The sequence below is a fragment of the Garra rufa genome, chromosome 24 (assembly GCF_049309525.1).
Source record: "Garra rufa chromosome 24, GarRuf1.0, whole genome shotgun sequence".
Classification (NCBI taxonomy): domain Eukaryota; kingdom Metazoa; phylum Chordata; class Actinopteri; order Cypriniformes; family Cyprinidae; genus Garra; species Garra rufa.
In genome coordinates, this window is record NC_133384.1 from 5,535,696 (window position 1) to 5,553,036 (window position 17,341).

Consider the following 17,341-nt stretch of genomic DNA (forward strand, 5'->3'; position numbering starts at 1 on the left):
CAGATTTAACCCCATGCTTGACATTCCAATGGGTTTTTTACAAAGACTCTATGTGTTTGTGTGAAATTTCCAAAGGTGGCTAAAGAGTTAACATTAGCCTGTTATTTATGAATTTTATGCTTATAAAGACAATACCGTTCTTTGAATAAACAGTAAAAGTGACAAGTAACGCAAGTTACATAATAATATTACTTTTTCCAAGTAACTAGTAAAGTAGCGCATTACTTTTTAATCGACGAGAAAATATCTGAGTTACTTTTTCAAATAAGTAACGCCAGTTACTTTTTCCCCCCATTTATTGATTAAAAGCTTAGTTCTAGAATGAATTTGAACATGCATTAATTCATCTCACTCACTAAAAAAAACAGATACAGTATTCCTCAAAATGAATAAAAACAGTGAAATTCAATGCAAACCTGCAATAATTAAATATGTTAAATAATACAAATATCCTTTATGTATTTAATCCCATTTTATTAACCGATGTCTTTGCTGGCGACCTTCGATGATCCAATGCATCCATACTAATAAGCAAAAATTATTCAAGATAATTTAACTTTGTTTAACTTTTTTTTTTTACTGCTAAAGGGTTAACTTTTTTTTTGCAGTCTACTGTACAGACGTGAATTTACTTTTCTCTAAGCCTGAGGCTTTTAGTGTAAAAAGGCTTTTGCATTTGCCAAAAATGTAACTTTTTATATCAAAACCAAACAAGCAAGCCCTGCCCAGATTTAAAAAGTAACGCTAAAGTAATGCAATGCATTACTTTCCATAAAAAGTAACTAAGTAACGTAATTAGTTACTTTTTTAGGGAGTAACTCAATATTGTAATCCATTACTTTTAAAAGTAACTTTCCCCAACACTGTTGAATGAATAAAAAACAAATGCATACTACTACTACTACTAATAATCAGGGCCGTGCAGAGACCTTTAAAGGGGCAGGTGCTCAAAGTATAAAAAGGGCACCTGGAACAAGGCATTTAAGAGCCCCTCGGGTCCATCACCTCATTGTAGACATCCAGTTACTTCCGTAATAAGTAACAATGTCATTAATAAGACAAATAATGCATTATTCAAAGTTTTAATTGCATTTATGTTTAGTTCAGGACTCAAACAATAGAATTAGTAATATTTTTATCACTATAAAGGGGGCTCTCTAAATAGGGCTGTGCTCAAAACATCAGTGCAGCAATACTGTACTGTATATTGTGACACATTCCTTGCTGATATACATATTATTACAGAGGCTTCTAGCAGCCAATGCTGTGAAAGAAATGGAACATAAAAGACCATTTTAATGTTTAAAAGATTAAAAATATTTTCTTTGGACCTATTAATTTTGATTAGAAGTTGTTATGTATTAAATGGTCAAACCTAAAGATTTTCTTCTCTCTGTTAAACACAATAATAAAGAACAGCTGTTATATTAAACTCTGTGTGGTCACTATTGAAAATATATGTGGCCCCTGATGTATTGTATTGTAAGATTGTAGACGGTAGAATATTAAGGCATAAAATGGTATGATTTATAATTCAGATACAGGTTCACACAAAAACAAAATATCTTATACAATGGAATTTCAGCCTTTATACCATTAAAAGGGATAAATCGAGTTTATAATTTATTATATTTTTCTCAATTGTTTAGATTTTTAGAAGGCACATTAACATCTTTCACATTTACAACTCTATGTGTTTGCTGCATAAAAACTAGGTCGATAATTGCAATAATTTGACCATAAAGAGCTGAAAAATGTGGAAATAAAAATTGATTCTCTGTCACGAGGGGGCGCTTTAGGAGCGCTGAAATACTACGGTTTCCATGGGAACGGCTGAACACAAAGCAGCATTAAAGGAACACTCCACTTTTTTTGGAAATAGGCTCATTCTCCAACTCCCCCTGAGTTAATAAGTTGAATTTTACCGTTTTGAAATCCATTCAGCCGTTCTCCTGTTCTGGCGATATCACTTTTAGCATAGCTTAGCATAGATCATTGAATCCTATTAGACCAATAGCATCGCATTCAAAAATGACCAACGAGTTTTGATATTTGTCCTATTTAAAACTTGACTCTTCTGTAGTTATATCGTGTACTAAGACCGGTGGAAATGCAAAGCTTCAATTTTCTAGGCTGATAAGATTAGGAACTACACTCCCATTCCGGCGTAATAGTCAAGGAAGTTTGCTGCCGTAATATGGCCGAAGCAGGAGCAGTAATACCACGCAGCACATGTGCAAATGCTAAACTAGCTGGGAACTCATTTCTTATAATACTCCGCCTGCTTCGGCCATATTACGGCAGCAAACTTCCTTGACTATTGCGCCGGAATGGAAGTGTAGTTCCTAATCTTATCAGCCTAGAAACTCGCAGCTTTGCATTTCCACCGGTCTTAGTACACGGTATAACTACAGAAGAGTCAAGTTTTAAATAGGACAAATATGGAAACTCGTTGGTCATTTTTGAACGCGATGCTATTGGTCTAAAAGGATTCAATGATCTATGCTAAGCTATGCTAAAAGTGATATCGCCAGAACAGGAGAAGGGCTGAATGGATTTCAAAACGGTAAAAATCAACTTATTAACTCGGGGGGAGTTGGAGAATAAGCCTATTTCCAAAAAAAGTGGAGTGTTCCTTTAACGCTGTTTTATCAGACTTGAAATGAAAATGCCAACGACACGTTTCTGAGGACAGTCGGGTCCCTTCAGATACATTCATATAAAGACATCAGTGCCGCGTTTTGACTTTGAAACGTGCAGCGTGCATATTTATTCAATGACATCATTGCCTTCTGAAGTTTAATCCAGCCCGATCGCGATTCTCATCTGTCCGTCCCCAAATGTAAGACCTCCTAAATTATAATTAAGTCTTTTCTTATACTATTTAACATATATAAAACTTTTTATGGCCTTAAATTTGATACAACCTAATTGAGGAGTTTTTAAGGACCTGCAGGAGCCCTCTCCTTTACAATAGATTACGATTTACATGCACAAACTATAAAAAAGTATAAATACTCGTGCATAATCTCTTTTATTCACGTCATTCTTATAATAATAAGTAACGTTAAATTTGGTGAAAACACCACTTACCAGCAGCCACGAACGGTGTCTATACTTGGCGTTATAAACATGATCGGATCGTCCTGAACTTCCGGGTGGGGTCGTCACGTGAAAGGTCATCACGAGGGTCATTCTATTTACAGCTAAAACATTATTAATTAATTTTACTAATAGTTCGATTGGGCAGGCTGTCGCGAATTCGTTATTTTTTATAAATATTTAAGTTTTATATTATTACAAAAAAAAATTACTTTGCTGATACGTGGTTAGGCGGGAAAATTTAGAAGCCATCCACAGCCAGTGAACGAAACGAACGAAACGTTCTTTTGACTCGGTTCTCAGGAAGTAACCGTTCGAGCCGCTTCACTCTATCGAACTGAATCAAACTTTAGTTTCGGGTTGATGACGCAAGACGCACAGCCGAAGTAGCACGTCCGGATGAGAACCGAACCGAATGAGCCGGTTCAGCAAATGTCGAAGTTTGCAGAGGATTTTCAAGCGTTCAAAAAGAACCGAATGAGCCGGTTCAGTGAACTGTCGAAGTTTGCCGAGGATTACCGGAGATTCTGATGAGTGAGTAGACGATACTGTGCAAGCCTGAGACACATAGTGGAAATATGCTTATTATGACTGTTATTAAATAACATTTTACCTGCAAAAACATTTTTGTCTCAAGATGTAATACATTTTACTTTAGTTTATTGTGCATGCAGAATATATTTAAGTTGTTTAAGCAATATCAGTATTTTATATTTCCTTTAAATATTTAAAATGCATACATCTTGTAATTTAGTCACATTTAAGCCTACTAATATAAATGATGTCAAAGTTTGCATGTTTAATATTTTCTTAGATGTTCTGTAGAACAGTTACTATATACTTAACTTTTTGACTAGCCTCTGATAAACTACTATGACACAAAGTATGAGTATAAGCCATTGTGGAGACAATATGAGAATAAAAACCTCATACACAACACTAAAAGTGCAATCAACTTCCAGCTGAACCAGAACACTCCATAAATCACTTCCTTTTCTGTGCTACATGCTTGCTAAACCCAGCACTCCCTGCCAAAACGACAAGAACTATTTATCACTTTGGCCATTGTAAATGCTAATTTATGGCTTGAGTGAATGCACATGAGTTGTCCCAAACCAATACAGTGATGTGTGGAAATATAAACAGAGCAGGAAATTCAAATGCCTGGAATGACACTTAAGGCTGATAGTACATCTGTCATCACGTCTATATTTACTGTAACAAGTTTATTGCCTTTAGCATGTTCGAATTGATACAGGACTGTGTAGAAATATAAAGTCCTCCCATTGATTGTTGGCCATTAACAACATGATTTTCAACAATGTCATTTATTTATTATTTATCTAGTTATTTTGCTAGATATTTATAGGTTTTATTGTTGTATTTGTTTTCTTAGACCTAGACTATACATTTTAAAATGACAATCCATCATTGATTGATTCATAACTAAATATGGCGTAAATTTATTTATGTCTATCTCTCTGTCTGCCTATCTATCTGTCATAAATGAATACTGAGGGAAAATATGTATTTATTACAACTAGTTCAACTAGTACAACTTGTTCAGTCTGCAAAACCAATATTTATTTGTTTGTTTGTTTTTTGTTTATTTTTGTTTATTTATCTTGAAATGAAAATTCATCATTCATAAATAAATAAATACTGTGTGAAAATATTTATTTGCTTATTTTACATGAATTATAGTTCTCAGTCTGCATTTTGTGGTGTCATTTCCAACAAAAAAATAAAAAATAAAAAATGTATTTATTTGTGTATTTGTGTATTTATGTATTTATCTCTCTCGCTCTCTCTGTCAATCTTAAAATAAAAATCCATCATTCATAAATAAATAAATATTGAAAATATGTATTTATTTGTTTGTTTGTCTGCCTGTAAAATTATGCATATAAGGTGTGAAAGTATTATTTAATTTTGTGTATTTAGGATAATTACAATGCTGGTTTTAAAATTAGGGCAGATTTTTTTTCACTACAAAAACTGCATTAAAGAAAATTATGGAAATAATGTTAGCTCAGTAAATAAATAAATACATGCATACATATTTTATTTATTTATTTATTTAACTTTGAATTAAATGATATTCAACCAACAAACTATTTTGAGTTAGATACAAAACTTTATTGTAGTTAATGTAATGATCAATATTGATCAATATTATTATGTCAACAGAACTCAACAAAATAATGTTTGCAACTCAAAGTTGTGGCAACAGTTTTCCTGAATTATTATATGTGAACGTATAGTTCGTTGAGATGTCAAATGACATTTTTATACCAGTTCAGGGAAATAAATCATGACATAATTTTTCTGTAGTGGATTTTAAAAGCATTTTCAGATTAAATTTCAAAAAGCCCACAGAACCAAAATTGCCCATAAGAACCACCCAAATGCGAAAAACTGAAACAATGCATTTATTGTAAAAAGGCACTACATTTGTTGAAATCAGGATGGCATTTGTTATTTCGGGGGCTGATGTAAGCCAGAATGGAGACCCCACTCACCACATGTTGAGTAGTTAAGCCCCGAGAGGGCCGTGCGGCTGCCCTTCCAATAAGACTGTGCACTGTGCCTTGTAATTAGAGCGGGATTCTGGAGGGTTGCTTCCGCCACTTGAAGACAAGATTTGACAAATGGGAGGCACAGCTGCACACAAAAGTTTTGGAAATATTTCGTACCGGGGCTTTGCCAAGTCCCAGGGAAAGAGTAACAGCATCTGTCCAGTGGCACTCGGGAAGTTGGGAAATTCTTCTTGCTTTCCAACAGCAGGGATGGAGTATGTCATCAGTTTCGTGGAAAGGTTGTCCAAATTTCCTTTTTCCAAATGGCACTCGATTGTGCAGTGGAGCCTTAGGCAAAAGGATGACGGTATGTGAAGTGTGGACAAATGGTGTGGTCAGCGAGAGGCAGAGCAATGCACACCAACTGAGATAAGCCTATTAAACTCGGGCACGCAACACAATCTGCCTCGGCATTGTTGCAAAGATACGGGTCACATTGTCTCATTGAGGCATCAGGACAACAGAAAGCAGTGATTAAGAATAAGATGGATTGCTGACACTTAGGGTCAGCTATGTTTGAGTGTTTGCTGTCGTTGTTTGCCCAAGAAACTCCTCGTCTTCGTCTTCTTTTGATACCATCTGTGCGGGACTGAGAAAGAGGATATATTGTCCAAACAGAGACCTGCAGTGACTGGCCCTACCCAAGCGTTAATTTCAAAACCATTGTAGCTTCCAGCACGGCCTTGCTTTTTTTTTTTTCTCAGAAAGTTTAAAGTTCGACTCCAAGTGCCAAGCAAAACATGCCGTAATGGACATTTTCTGCCCGAGCAATTATGTGAAACGCAACTGCCCTTCAGTTTGTTTATCATGGTTGATGGCAGAGTAAATGCCGCTCCTGGGCAGAGGACAAAAGTTCAAACTCTGGTTCTATTTGTCTGTTTGTTTTTCTTTGTGCAAGTGTTCCAAACGTGTCTTTATCTACTCAGTGTTCTTATGAAAATGTATAATCTAGACATGTCATTTTATAGTGGACAAACTTAAAAACATTACAAGCGAAATGGCTCTTGACCACTTTATGGCATGGCTTTGTGGAGGCTTAAGAACTTCCAAGGCGCAGCCCAGGTGAACATACTGTACCTAAAGTGCACTCTTGCTGTAGTTGCGCAGTAATAAACTTAATTACTGCAGGGGGCGATAGAGTCATCTTCAGATGTCTGTGCCTTTAAAGGGGGCATAACACACACAGTTTTACCCAATCTTATGTTAATCTTGAGTACCTATAGAGTAGTACTTCATATATCCAAAGTCTTTAGTTTTATCATATTTACAAAAGAAACATACATCCTTACGATTCTCTCCGAAAACAGCCGAGCTCCTTGAGGCACACGTGGGCGGAGCTAAAGATTGATGAGAATTTGCGTGCCAATTGCCAACAAAACAGAGACATTTGATGTCGTATCACTTACCATATGCAGTTCTGAATCATGACCGGGATCTTTTATAGCTGGGGCCGCTCCATCTTTCAGTATCAAATGATGTGCAAATCCAGCGTCAAACTGGGCCTGGTTTATAAAACGTTTGTCAACAAACACACTGGCAAAACTCAGTTTCTAGCCCCGGAAAAAGAAACTGCATCATCCACTGTTCGTGTAACACTGCAAGGTTATCTTTGCCCTACAACCAAAACCACACTTCTTTAGAGACATTCTTCCCAACTCGAGTAAGTCCCATGCAGCAGTGCAGCCAAATGAAGTGCATTGATGGGCGCACTCTTGCTCTCGCTCTGGTTGATGTGTGCGCGGACGCGCTCTTTTGGGAGAAATGCCCATACAAGGAGTTGCACCCTTCAGGACGTCATAAAGAGCCATGATAGAAAAAAAAAAAAAAAAAACTTTCCGAAACTTGTAAGAAACTCGGATGACCACATTTCTACTAGTTCCACCAAATTACAAGTATTACTGAATTGTTTCACCCCCAGGTTTGTCCATCTCAGAATGTTCATTTAAAGGCATTGTTCACCCAAAAAATTTAATTCTGTCATCATTTACACATCCTCCACTTGTTTTAAACCTGTGAGTTTATTTTTTTCTGCTGGACACAAAAGAAGATATTTTGAAGAATGCTGGTAACCGTCCATAGAGTTTTTTTTTTTTTTTTGAAAAGTATGGAAGCCTGTTTCTGCAACTGAATAAAAAAATAAAATAAATAAATAAAATGTCACTTTAAAGGCATAGTTCAAAATTATCAAAATATCAAAATTCACTTACCCACCACTTGTTCCAAACCTGTTATTTCTTCTGCTAGACACAAAAGAAAATATTTTGAAGAATGTTGATAACAAGATAGTTGATGGTAGCCGTTCACTTCCAAATTGTTTTTTTTTTTTTTTCTCTCTTCATACTATATGTCAATTGCTACCATCAAATAGTTAGCTACATTCTTCAAAATATCTTTGTGTTCAACAGCTATAATAAATTAATTTAGGTTTGGAACAACTTGAGGGTATGGAAGCCTGTTTCCGCCACTGAATAAAAAAATAAATAAATTGTGCATCTTGTAACTGCGTCTTTGTCACAATTCTGTATTTTTTCTTGCAATTGTGAGTTTACATCTTTGAATTCTGATGTTGTTGTTGTTGTTGTTTTTTGTTTGTTTGTTAGTTTTTTTTCTCTTAAAATTGTGTGATACAAGTTCATAATTCTGAGAAATTAAGTCAAAATTGTGAAATATAAACTTGCAGTTCAGCCTGTTTTAACCACCTTTTGTAGTTGTGTTATAAAATCAGTATAGCGTGATATAAACTCGCAATCCTGAGAAATAATGTCGTAATTCTGAGAAAAAAAAGTCTGAAAAAAGATTGATATGTTCCCGGAATTGTTTATATCTCACAATTCTGACATCACCCCGCAATTCTGGCTTTATTTATTGCAATTGCATATCTCGCGATTCTGACTTTATTTAATTGTGAGTTTAAAAAACTCAAGACTCGAATTGTGAGATGTAAACTCACAATTGCGAGAAAAAAAGTCAGAAGTGTGAGATAAAAAAAATCGCAATTAGCTTTTTCTTATATTTTTATTCAGTTGTGGAAATGGGCTTCCATATGGGGGTGAGTAAATGATGACAGAATTTTTATTCTGAGTAACCATCCCTTTAAACAAAATTCCATTGGGTGCCACTAGTAGTGCATAAATTCTAAAATTAAACTGATTAACTAATTGAATTTTTTTTTTTTTTTTTTTTTCTGTTGTAGTCATAATGCCACAAATGCATTCTATAGATGTAGCTTACTGAATTCAGAACCCATTGGACACATAGAGGTCACATCAGGACCACAAAATGTTTTCTTAACTCCATATCTGAGCGTAGTGTTATGCTGAGGATTTCTTGAATTTGTTGACAATAGAGAGGACTATGAAATCGCAAGATTGCTGTTTTCGTATATATTTTTCTTACAGGCTTGTTTGCTATCCATAATTTCTTCCCAAAGATCAAATTAAGCTCATGACCGTTCACTGTTTATTTGGGCTTGATAACGTTTGGATGACTTTCCATCCCGAGAATAGTGTCTGGCAGATGAGACCAAATAATCTCACGCATTTATTGGCAACCTCTCTTTGTCCATTCAGTTGGGTTCGCTTTAACAGAGTGTAGCTCTGTTCTCACATAGATAGATTTACAGCGACGCTGCCAAGCAGCGAACATTTACCTCCGCAGGCATTTGAACATTATACCCAACTTTACATCTGGCAGAGTCCACAACATTCCACTAAACAATTTGATTTGAGTTATCCAATCCACACTCTTCCATTTATTTCTGCGGGGTATAATAGTCTGACCACAACCGTCGTTTCTAAATATGTAAATATAAATTGAATTATTGCCCTGAAGAATCGGTGGTCGTTTCGGATGAATTTGTGGCCACTTCTGAAGTATCAGAATAAAGAAGTCAGCCCAGAATATCCCTCAACAGATTTTCACACCTAGTGTGTAACCCTCAGACAAGCGTAAATATTTCACACGAGTTGGTACTAGGTGAGTCTTGAAAGTTCTCGACCCAGTTCAGGCGCTAGGCGCAACGGTGCCTGAATGTGCTTGCACTGCATTCATAAAACATACAACCTCAGCCATTCCGATCAGTTAATTGTATCAGCCTCGCCTGTTGTTGTTGCCGTTACTGTTGTTGTTTAGGAGATTTCTGAGCATGCCCAGAGGACCTGCTTCTTAAGTTTGAGGTGGCTTTCAGGGGAGAGAAAGGTAGAGAGAGCTTCTGCACTTAACAGAACACTCATTATCTAGCTTCCACTAGCGGCCCTAACAGACCTGTTTGGATAGCCATTAGAGGGGAAGGTGTTCAGGGGGAAAGAGAAAATAATGAAGCCGGTTTCTTCTGATTGGCATTCCCACCAAAGCCTTCACCATTTTTGAGGGGATAACAAAGCGCTGAGACCTGCGGACCGAGTACTTTCGCAGCTTATTATGCTGAGGGTTTGTGGAAGTCCTGTAACTATAGTCACTCTTCATTGTTACTGTTGTTGTCTTCAATTGTGAATCTTTGCAAACAAGTTCCATTTCATTAGCATGTGTGTGGGAAATAGACAAAGTTTGAGACTGTCAGTCTTCTTGTCATAATGAGGATGACCATGAATATTCATGAGCTAAGAGATATGACTTAAAGCAGAAGCCACGAATGAATGATTTTAAGGAAGAAATCGATCAGCCCTTGTAATTTCACTGTTGTGTTAAATGGATTTTTTCTAAATGGCAACAGTGAAGATTTTATTTACATATGGGGGACACCACTAATAATCTCTCTTTGGCCACTTTTTCGATTATTCATCCCTGAGGCAATGTTTGCTCAATCGCTTTTTGTTGGTGATGCTCCACTGAATCTACAGCGCCATGCGAAATGAATCATATTTTAACACACTATTTTTATGAACTTACTTTAATCCATATAATGCATTCAATATAGATTTTATCAGTTAATGCAATCCCTGGGAATTTAACCTATGCCCTTGGCACTACAGGCACTGTTCTCTACTGTCTGAGCTACAAGACACAAACAAATGACCCTTATTAAAATTTACCATGGCTTTACTACAAATATAACCACAAAACATTGTTATTGCAGTTAAAGCATTAGTTCACCAAAAATGAAAATTTGTCATTAATTACTCACCATCATGTCATTCTAAACCCTTAAGACCTTTGCTCATCGTCAGATTATTTTTTATTAATTAAGATATTTTTGATGAAGTCCAAGAGCTTTCTGGCCATGCATAGACAGCAAAGCAACTACCCTGTTCAAGGCCCAGAAAAGTAGTAAGGACATTGTTAAAATGAATTAATTATGAAGCTACACAAATACTTTTTTTATTTTTTTTTTTGTATTTAGTCAGTCTCCGCTATACGTTCACGAGAGTACCACACCGAATGCCTTACAAATGACCTGCTCTTATCATCCGATCGTGGTTGTATATCTATATTAGTGCTACTGGATCTTTGCACTGCGTTCAACACTATCAACCACAACATTCTTTTGAATAGACTAGAAAATTATGTTGGTATTAGTGGAAGTGCATTGGCATGGTTCAAATCATATTTATCTATCATATCGATCACAAGTTCAGTATGGAGTACCACAAGGCTCAGTACTAGGACCATTGGTTTTCACGATTTACATGTTACCCTTTGGGAGATATTATCAGGAAACATGGTGTTAGCTTTCACTGTTATGCTGATGATTCTCAGCTCTATGGGCCAGGTTTACTAACAGCTTGCACCAGCGCAAACCATCTTTAGATGTTAAAATAGTTCTGTCAGAATTTGCTAAAGATGCGCAGTGAAGAATTAACACTGAAAAGGCATGGACACAGTTATTTTTGCATCTGACCTTCTTGAATATGCATTTGTAGGAGTTTCCCTTTGAGACACAAAATTTATGGGAGGAGAATATTCAAATTAATCATGCAACGCGATAGTATCATGTATTGACGATAGTCAGAGATATCGCCTGTTGCTTTTTATTATTATCTGTCAAAAATAAACTAGGCGCTTATATTTAGTGATGCAGCATGGAGAGCCACTTCTAGGACGCACAAAAATATTGTGTATCGGTGAGCTCACAGGCTGACGATAGGAAGATATGACAATTGAGCATATCACACAACTCTACAACATGATTTACTTTAAGGTTTGTGCTCGTCAAACTATTGCTATTGGCGCCATTATTTAACACACACAAAAAGCATGTCTTAAAGCAGGTAGTAATTGGCGCTGCTCTTAGTAGATTGAACTGGATGACTAGTAATTTCGTACTGCTAAATTATGAAAAAAAGAGGTGTTAATTATCAGACCAAAAACCTCTCCATATAATAACCTAGAACACTGTATAACACTTGATGGTTGGCTCTGTCAATTGTTCATCAACAGTTAAAAACATGTAATAAACATTTAATTAGCTGGGGTAATGTTCATTACAGTGTATATATATATATAAATACACCAAAGGCAGTCAAGTAATGCAGAGTGCCCAGTATTAATGTAAAGAATGGCCTGAATTTTCCAGCCTTTTAAAATCTTTCAGAATTTTTTCAGATTGACTTCTCTGTTGTTTCAAAGATATTTGGTGGAACTTATTTGAATATTTTTTTCCATATCATTGCATAGCACCTCTTCATAAGGTCAGCAGAAGAAAAAGTAAGTGTCCAGATGCGAATCTCGGAAATTAGCATGTCCTTCATCAGAGCGAGCAGCCCGTAAAAGAACGCGCTAGCACGCTAGCACAGGAAATTAGATGCTCTCTTGGGTCTGCACTGCCTTCTGTGGTGACTATAAAGAAAAGTCTGGAAAAACTCACTCCATAATCATGCCTAGAGCCCCAGTGGCAGTCCAAAGAAAACAACGCTGGACTGAATAACCTCATCAATTTTCCTGAGGGCTTATGAAAAAGAAAATGCCTTGCTCATTTATAAATTTGTCTCCATGCACAGAAATAAAGGTGTTCACTGTTTCGACATGTGAAACTTGTTGATTTAAGAGGCCGTTTCACTACCTGGGAAAAATGCAGGGTCACTGCACAAGTATGTCTGATTTGTCAAAAGACAGAGTATAAAATTTCCTCAGACTGCGCTGCTGAACAAACGCCTCGAGTACATAAGATGCCTCTACAAAAGACCAAAATTCCACAATTCTTGAGGTTGTCAAGCAGGCAGATGTGTGCTTATACCTTGGAGTTACACCTGGGGCTGTGTGTCCGTGTGCAAACGTGCATCTGCGTGAGTGTTTGTGTGCGTGTGAGACAGTTGTTGTTATTGCCGGAGATAGCGCATTAAACCCATGAGAGTCATGGCATACACGCTCCATTAGCTTCATGCGGTTTGTGCTGACCTGGTAGAGGCCAGTCAGTAATACGCTCATTAATATTTCAGAGTGATGCTCACCTGGCCACAGGCTACACGCAAGCTCCCCGCAACAGCCAGTCAAATTCACTCGCCCCTGAGAATGAGGTCTTCTCCTCCTGGACTTCACAAGCTTTAATGAGCTTGATGGATAGGCAGTATGTTATGTGTGTACACTACAAACAGACATACACAGCTGCTGCTTTCTGTAGCATTTAGAAAGCTCTACTACTCTTGCTGATATTACTGCTATCATGCCTGACTGTGTGTGGCTGGATTTGGGGTCTGCATTGCCCATGTGACCCTCTGTTTGAACTCTAGTTTCACACCAAGCTGAAAAGACTTCAGTTCTTCCATATTCTGCTTCATCCTCCTCCACACTGAGTATAGAGTACTCTAGTAGAGTCTAGTTAGATTGCACTATGTACTGTACATGTGTAGTACTGCACACTGTCACACATCTATCTTTCTATCTATCTATCTATCTATCTATCTATCTATCTATCTATCTATCTATCTATCTATCTATCTATCTGTCTGTCTGTCTGTCTGTCTGTCTGTTCTTCCGTCTGTCTGTCTGTCCCTCAGTCTGTGTACCTACTGTGTACCTACTATCTATCTATCATCTATCTATCTATCTGTCTGTCTGTCTGTCTGTCTGTCTGTCTGTCTGTCTGTCTGTCTGTCTGTCTGTCTGTCTGTGCATCAATCTGTCCTTCTGTCTGTCTGTCCCGTTGCAAGGCTGCAGACTGAATATGTTCAGATGTTGGATCACATATCCCAAATCAGATAAGAAAAGATTGGATTGTTTGATTTCTGACTGTTCTGGAAAAATCACATCTGTCACATGCAGACAAAATCTGATTTGGACCTTTTTCACCATGTAATGTGAACATTACACCAAGGTTCCAGTATGAGTATCCCGAGGGCTGAAGATGGGCAAGTAATTATATCCAGGGGCCAGCATGTTGGTATCTGACCCATCCCCTTATGGCCGGACCACCCTGGATTGAGACAATCAGACGCCCCTCTGGGCTTCTCACTGACTTACACTGGCTCCAGTAAGTATTTGGACAGTCTCATAAATTGCTTTGCTTGCATTTTCTGCTTTATAACTGCTGTATATTTAAACTAGTAATTTAGTATTATTTATTTATGCCATTCCATATTTTAGAAATGTTTAGTTATACAGTAGATTTGATACTGTCATTCAGTTATGCCACATTCCCATGGCCTCTGTTTCTGAAACTTGCCTTGGCTCATGCCACCCAAATATGAGATTCACATACCATCTGTCGTTCTGTCCTCCTAATTTCTACCACCCTCGCCGGATGAAAATAATATCAACTGGTTTCATTATGGCTTCAATACCCCCCAAGTGCAGCCCCAAAAGCACACTGCGAAATATATGCATTTCTCTCTGTTGGACCTGCATAGGAAATATTATCTGATCTACAGCAGCCAGCCATTGAAACCCCGAGCTGGAGACACCCAACAGATGGGACTCATGGAGACGGGAGGAACTACCATAGGAGACCCCCTCCCTTCCCTGAAGTGTCCTGGAGTGGGCCGGTGCGGACATCTGTCAGGGTCCCCAGACAGGTGACCGACAACCCTCACGCAGGCTATGAAATATGTATGAAAAGAGGATGTTATGTCTTAAAAAGGAGGGCGAGAAAAAGGGACAGAGAAAGAGACACGGCCACTAATCAATGATTCGATTTTCCTCTGCATTGAAAATACTTCATAGGCAGACAGATTCCACTGGCAGTGTCACCTGAAATGTAGAAATGAGGGGGGAAAATCATTTAAAATTTAAAACAGACCTTTTAGCCTAGAGGACAGTCTACCCTCTCTTTAACTGCACAAGCTCAATTCATTCTAGTCAATAATGTGAATAAGGTTTAATCCGACATTTAAGTTTTCTAGTTTCAGTTTAGTTAGTTAGTTAGTTAGATAGATTTTTAGGGATGCTTAAAATACCTATATCTAAAATGTCTACGAAAACTACTTTTTTTGACATTTTTATTAAATTTTAGTTTGGTTGAATGTGTTTTAAAGTGTTATGAAGATACTTTTAATATGTAACCAAACAAAAATGGTTAATAATATGCAACCAAAAAATAGCTAATATGATTGGTTTTGCTTATCAGTTTTGTTTGGGTTCTAATTAGGACAAAATATTGAGTGTTTTTTTCCAAAAGAATCACTAATGGAATTGTTAAGGATCCAAAATAATTAAATGTCCAAATCCTCACCAGAATTCGTACCAGTTTTCATTCCACTTACAATGACTTTCCTCCTTATCCAGAACACAATATGATTTTTTCTTTCTTTCCAGATGGTCTCGGCTGCTATGAACTTTCTAATTAAGAGAAAGTACCTGACTTGGTCTAGCAGATAATTGACCTCAACTGGAGTTGAAGCAGAGGGAGCCAGGGGCACTGTCAGCTAATGGAAGGCAAATCCGCTACCTGGGGAAATGGCTGTGTTCACACTAATCCTCTGGCCTGCAGGCTCGGGCCTGATTTAATAGGGGCACTGAGGGGATAGGGCATTGTCCACACTGCCTGTCAAGAGCACAGCAACACGTGAGACAGGCTGCGCTGTCTGTCTCTCCATCTCTATTACCAGCAGCGCCGTACATTTTTCATTCATGAGAACAACGGTATAGTGAGGCAGGAAGATGGACGGGTTCTGCAATGTTCTTGTTTAGTTCTGGAGAAAAAAATAAATATTTGTTTAAGAATATAATTTACAATTTTTGAAGAGTTTTGCTTGGTTGCAGAATACAAAAATAGCTCTACATCAAACATATACATCTAGCATCTGTCTTTCACATTGGACTACTAGCAGAACGTCAGTACATGTAATTAAAATTCATAAGCTGATAAAGTTTTAAAAAAGAACATGCTGCTGCCTGGTACTAGCAAAACCAAGGTCATGGGTTCGATTCCCAATTTTATGCACAAACAGATTATTTATTTATTTATTTGTTTGTTTGTTTGCTTGCTTTTATTTATTTATTTATTTATTTATTTGCAAACAGTGATTCAAGGTTGTTGTTTTTTTTATATATATATATATATATATATAGATAGCATTTATTTAAAATTGTATATATGAAAAAAAAAAATACTGTTACTATTTTTTATATAAAATTGCCTATTTTTTTCCTAAGGCAAACCATTTATTTAATTTGTTATTTTAAACTGTGATTCTTTAAGAATGTTAGGGCTGGGCGGTATACCTTTTCATACCGAATACCGGTGTTTTTTTTTTTTTTTTTTTATGATATTCATTTTTCATATACCCCAATACCGGTGAGTGTGTGCGTACAAAGCGTCGAGAACACGTATGTTGAAGCAAACAGAAACTGCAGCCTGCACGTGCTTGTCTGAAGCAACACATCTGCGGTTTGGACGTATTTCAGTATATCTGAGAAAGACCCAGGGTTAGCGATTTGCAAAACTTGTAATGCCGAAATTTCAAGAGGGGGTGTGTCTGCAGTCGTGCGCGCAATGATGAGAGCAGAGACCGGCGCATTGCGCGCAGACAGATGTAGCTTACTACGGAGCCCCTTACGTCACCTGTAGAAGAAAAATAATTAATCCGTGGGGATGGTTTTGCAATTCGTTCCCTCAGTTTATAAACCGTACTCACGAATTCTTAAACTGTTCCCTCGGTTTAACAAATCGTGCCCACGGATTAACAAACCGTGCCCACGAATTTCCAATCCATGCGCTCAGATTTTTTTAACCGTACCCTCGGATTTTGAATCCGTACCGACAAATTCATAATCCGTGCGCACACTTTAGCAATCCGTTCCCACAGGTTGTAAACTGTTCTCATGGATTTTTGGCCCCGCCCCCAAATTCATCCAGGCCACCTGTTTAGGTACTGGATGCATTGTATTGCATTTATTAAACTTTATTTCTCATAGTAGGCTATATGAGACTATGCAACACTGACAAAACAGAGTTTTTAGCGTTTGTTTTATATTAATCACCAATAGATTAGCTGCTAAAACACCACACCTGTGTTTTATCCTATTGGTTATTAATGTAAAATAAATGCTAAAAAGAAGACTATTTTGTAAGTGCGGTCATGGTACCAAAATAAAATAATAAGTAAAGAGCGCTGTTCAAACGGCTTTGCTTTATTTAATAATATTTTTCAAAACATAAAATTACCTGAATTAAAAAACAAAACCAAAAAACGAGTTTTGGAGACGAGAAGGTAAAAAGCAATACAAAACAAATAATGTACAGGTTATGTTGCTATTCCTTTGCTCTCAAACTAAATGCAATGTAATAA